This window comes from Triticum aestivum, chromosome 7A, assembly GCF_018294505.1.
Source record: "Triticum aestivum cultivar Chinese Spring chromosome 7A, IWGSC CS RefSeq v2.1, whole genome shotgun sequence".
NCBI classification, from domain to species: Eukaryota; Viridiplantae; Streptophyta; class Magnoliopsida; order Poales; family Poaceae; genus Triticum; species Triticum aestivum.
This window is the reverse complement of record NC_057812.1, coordinates 733,171,106-733,176,794: the sequence shown is the minus strand read 5'-3', so window position 1 is coordinate 733,176,794 and position 5,689 is coordinate 733,171,106. Positions and strand designations below refer to the sequence as shown.

General features: G+C 46.7%; 1 pseudogene; it reads right to left on the bottom strand.

Moving 5' to 3' along the window:
* Positions 1-3,521: 3,521 nt before the first annotated feature.
* On the bottom strand, positions 3,522-4,996 carry LOC123147216 (SPX domain-containing protein 3-like; annotated as a pseudogene).
* Between the last annotated feature and the right edge of the window lie 693 nt (positions 4,997-5,689).

The window sequence follows — 5,689 nt, the reverse complement described above, 5'->3', positions numbered from 1 at the left end:
ATAGGTCGAGTGAGAGTTCTCTGAAATTTTCGGATAGGGAAGGGTGTGTGGTAGCACTGATGGGCGACGAAGATCTATGTTTTGGAAGTGCTATGTTTTTCAATTTTGAAGTGACCTTATTGTTTCGGTTGTTTTTAGGGTACATTTCAACTTCAAACTTTTTTAATGTTTAGTACACACCTTTGGAAATCCCATGCTCAAATTTGGTCACCTTTTGAGTTAGTGTGCTATTTCAAAGCATTAACTGATTTTCCAGCAATTAAAAAGAGCAAAACGCTCTTCAGTTCCAAATAACATGCAAACGAGCTTCGAAATTCACAGGACCCCCGTAGGGTTTTGTAAAAATGTGAGAGCGTTACGGCAAAAACATGATGCACATCACACACAACTCAATTTTTTGAATGGAACACTCTGTGGCGAAGTATCAGGGTTTCGAATGGAAAACCGTCGCTTTTCACACACGACTCAATTTTTCTACATTATTTCAAATTCAAACTTTTTCACGGTCTTCAGTCCTGATATTGTTTCTAGTGGTGAGTGGCTATTACGGTCTTCAAGTCCTGATATAGTGAGGGCGCTTGCATGTGCCCCTTCCGCTTACCACCGTTTTAGTGAAAATTTTAGGCTGCGGCGGGCAGCATACAATTGAAGGCAAAACATGATCGTTTTCTATGTAATTTTATTTTTGGTTGGTAGTTTTGTGTCTTGTTGTCTTTGTTTTATACATGGTACTGTTTTCCCTGTGAAATTATCTACAATTATAAATAAATAAATGAAAAGTCCGCAATATGCATTACTCGTATCATATAATCTGACACCGGTAAGTAGCCATCGAAACCTATATCTACAATTATACTCATGTACTCTGTCAAACCACCCGGCCAATACCATGTGCCTCAGATTGAACGAGATCGGCAACCTAGATGGAAAGCAGCAGGCCATGCTCCGTCTCCTTTGCCAAAGATGGCAGCGAGAAGTGCCCGTATGTGGAGCTCCTGCTGCGGAGCTCCCTCATGGCCACCAGCGCCGCGACGGTGTTCCTAAGGATGCCCTGCTCTGTTGCCATGGGAGTTATCTCAGTGTCGGTGGAGCGCTTCCTCGTCCGCGGGTCACCACTGTTGTCGGAGGCGAACACGGCCTCCATGATCTCCTCACACTCGCGGACGATCCTCGACATGAGCTCTGTTGTGTAGAAGGGCTGCTTAAGCACCTCGTCGATGAAGGGCAGCTGGAGGGTCACCTGTGTAGTTGACGGTGCTGTAGTTGAGGAGTAGCACCATCTCCCCGTGTAAGTCCACGATCTCCCTCCTCACCTTCCTCATCTGCACTGCACGCTCCGCCTCCGATGGCTCCTCGCCGGCCACCGCCTTCATCGTCTCCCTGACTTCCTGCACATTGTTTTAATTACATCCGTTACAGGTTACTGCAATGTTTCAGTGTATTTTCTCAATCGAAGGAGAAGTGTGCAAACTGATAATTGATGGCGGCAGTGCTAGCAACATGATTAGTAAGGATGTGGTGGAGTCTCTTTCTTTGCCAACATGAGAGCACCCAAAACCATACTATTTGAAGTGGATCAATGATGTGGGCAATTACTCATAGGGTGAAGGTACCTTTTTTCTGTGGATGGCTATGTTGATAAAGTGGAATGTGATGTTATGCCACTGCACGTTTGTCATCTTATTTTGGGGCGTCCATGGCAACAGGATGTTAACCTCTTCATCCTGGACGAACAAATAAGTTCACTTTTATGCATAAGGGTGAGTTCTGTGCTATACTTCCTGAGGATGCAATCAATATAAAGTGTACAGTCGAAATGTTTAAGAAAAAATCTGCAAGGTATAGGTCCAAACTGAGGACGGGTTCTTTTGAAGGGAGGGAGGATGATATAACCCCATGTGCTATCACTAACAAAATTGTTACTCAGGCTAGCCAGGAACACAAAGAAGAAGTATGTTGTGCCTGCATTACGACAACAAGTCAATACGGCGAGGGAGTCGGACTGTCCAACACTGGGTCAACGACGAGAAAAATATGTTCAGAAAATAAGCTACAAAGCTCCCGCATTACGTAGCAAGACTGCAATGGATGAAGGACGTGGAGGTATTTTGAGACGAATTAGACACCGTGTGTGTTCCAGCCATCGTCCATTATCAAGTTTAGAGAAACCTTGTCAAAAATCTATGTTGGCGAGTGAGTTCCTGCGGCGCGACGCACAGGAAATTAGCTGAGCCTATAAGGTTCGTCCACATTATTCCTTCGAATTGAGGGGTTGGTGTGTTGTTTCTGCGGAGTTTGTGAATATTTTAGTAAAGCCGCAACGAGTTCTTGCTGCGATGAATTTTTGTGTCGTGAAAGATCGGGCTAACAACGGATCGACCCTTGTCTCGAGATTCGCTTCACATCAGAGGGAGAAGAAGAAAAGGGGATCTTGCAACAGAGGAGTAAAGTGGTTTGGTGGGAAGTGGTGGAGGAAGAGTGGCAGCAGACAGGAAGCTCCATGCCATGGAAGACATGGCAATGGCGGGATTTCACCCTAAAGGTGGGGAAGGAGATGTGGCAGCGCGGATGCCGGTGCCGGCGTGGGAGGACGAGGAGGAGGACCAATGACAGGAGATCACCTGGGCGCCACTGTCTGTGGACTCATGTAGGTCACCGCCTTCTATTCTTAGTTTGGGCTTTGATTTGGACAAATCGAATAGGTCGAGTGGGAGTTCTCTGAAATTTTTGGATGGGGAAGGGTGCGTGATAGCACTGGCCGGCGACGAAGATCTATGTTTTTCTGTTTTGAAGTGACCTTATTGTTTTGGTTGTTTTTAGGGTACATTTCAACTTCACACTTTTTTAATGTTTATTACACACCTTAGGAAATCCCATGCTCAAATTTGGTCACCTTTGAGTTGGTGTGCTATTTTCAAAGATTAACTGAGTTTCCAGCAATTAAAAAGGGCAAAAGGCTCTTCAGTTGCAAATAAAGTGCAAACGAGCTCCGAAATGGACGGAACTTGGCATGATGTCTTCATAGAACCCCCGTAGGGTTCCGTAAAAATGTGAGAGCATTACGGCAAAAACATGGTGCACTTACACACAACTTAATTATTCGAATGAAACACTCTGTGGCGAAGTATCAGGGTTTCAAATGGAGAACCGCGGCTTTTCACGCACAACTCAATTTTTCTACATTATTTCAACTTCAAACTTTTTCACGGTCTTCAAGTCCTGATATCGTTTCTAGTGGCGAGTGACTATTATGGTCTTTAAGTCCTGATACCGTGAGGGCTCTTGCATGTGCCCCTTTTGCTTACCACCGTTCTAGTGAAATTTTTAAGTTTCGGCGGGCATCATACAATTGAAGGCAAAACATGATCGTTTTCTATGTAATTTTATCTTTGGTTGATTGTTTTGTGTCTTGTTGTCTTTGCTTTATACATGCTACTGTTTTCCTTTAAAATTTTCAAATATATTTGTGTCTTTTCTAAATAAATAAATAAATAAGTAAACCACAATATGCCTTACTCGTATCATATAATCGGACGCCGGTAAGTAGCCATGGAAACCTATACCTACAATTACACTCATCTAATCTGTCAAACCACCCGGACAATACCATGTGCCTCAGATTGAACGAGATCGGCAACCTGGATGGATAGCAGCAGGCCATGCTCCGTCTCCTTTGCCAAGGGTGGCAGCGAGAAGTGCCCGTACGTGGAGCTCCCGCTGCGAAGCTCCCTCATGGCCACCAGCGCCGCGATGGTGTTCTAAGGATGCCCTGCTCCGTTGCCATGGGAGTCATCTCAGTGTCGGTGCAGCGCTTCCTCGTCCACGGATCACCACTGTTGTCGGAGGCGAACACAGCCTCCATGGTCTCCTCACACTCGCGGACGATCCTCGACATGAGCTCTGTCGTGTAGAATGGCTGCTTAAGAACCTCCTCGATGAAGGGCAGCCGGAGCAGGCGCCCTGTACGCTTGTCGTACTTCTTCAGGATCTTCGCCAGCCTTGCAATGTACGTGTAGCACTAGATGTTCAATGATCTTGGCCAAGTCATAAGACCAGTTGGTCGTGTGGAGAAAAGCTACGACTGGTCTGAGTAGAGACAGTCTCTGCAGGTCGAAGCGTACAATTCACGATAGTTGCTTTCTTTTTTATGAGAAAATTAGAGCAGAGCTTGTCGTGTACTCTGTTTTCTGTTTGTGTAAAGCTCTGAATTTCTTCCGATACTACCACGAACTTACAATTTCAAGAACCTTCCAAATTTCCTTTTTCTCAAAGCGTGCCCAAAAAATGTTACTTCGTACTGCTCCCTCGGTCCCATAGTATAACATTGTCATTGTTAAGCCAGAGGAGATGAAACAAACCTGTGTAGTTGACGGCGCTGTAGTTGAGGAGCAGCACCATCTCCCCGTGCAAATCCACGATCTCCCTCCTCACCTTCCTCATCTGCGCCGCACGCTCCGCCTCCGACGGCTCCTCGCCGGCCACCGCCTTCACCGTCTCCCTTACTTCCTGCACATTGTTTTGATTACATCTACTGCACTGTTTCAGTGTATTTTCTCAATCAACAGCAGGTACCTTATGGCGGATGATGAACTCTTCCTCCTGCTCGAGGAAGAAGGTGTTGAACCTGTCGACCTCGTCGTGGAGTTGCCGCACGAAGGCGGCCTCCGCCGCGGCACGGTGCGGCGAGGAGCTGGAGACGAGTCGGACGAGCACCTTGAGGCGCTTGTACGCCAGGAACTTGTCCCTCCACCCCGGGAGGCTCTCCTCGACCTGCTTCTTGAGCCTCTTCCCGAACTTCATCTCTCAACCTCAACTCCCTGGCTTGGCTCGCAAATGTGCTAGCTCTCGGCTACTTTAATGGAGTCAATGAGGCATGGAGATACGATAGTTCTGTGGGGAGGCGCCCCATTGTTATGGCGTGCAGGAGGGGGTTGGTCAGTTTGGAATATTTGAAGCATATGCTGCCTGCCCTGGTCGGCATGGAGGGAAGCTGGGAACTGACTATATTATCCATATACAGTACTAGGATTTGTCCATGTGAAGTATGGTGGACTTTGGGTCAAAGCCAACCAAGGATAGAATTCTTCGGGGGAGGAGTAAAGCTCCGTCAAAAAGAGGATGCAGGTAAGAAGAAGATATGCGGAGCATATTCCATTCCAGGAAGACTCAAGACAGACATGGAGCTTTATTAAACCTCTCGATCGAGTTTTCTCCTTCCTCTTTGGGCTCTGTCCATGGAAGGTATTATTCCACGGTTCCTCTCAAAAGAACGGTATTATTCCCTGGGAATAGGGGATCTTCGCAATTAATCTGGCTTTGTATAATAGTCTACTCTTGACAGGGCAGCATATAGCAGCTTCAGGATGTCATGTTTCGGACTCTTGCATGAAATTTTCGTCGCTTCTTCTTTCTCAGGCACAAATCTGGTTGTCTTTTTTATATATAATAAATTAAAAACATTATCTCTGGAGAGAGGATCCTCACCCGAATGCATTACTCAAAGGCCATCAAGGCGAGTTGTTACAAGAGAGTGCTAAGAGCATCTCCAGCCGCACTCCCAACAGGCCCCCAGGGCACCTTTTTACGCGCCGACACCAAAAAAAACCCACTCGCGCCTCCAAGACGTCAAAACCCGCTGGCTCGGCCCGTTTTTGGGTCCGGCGATCGCAGGCCGAACCCAGCACACTGG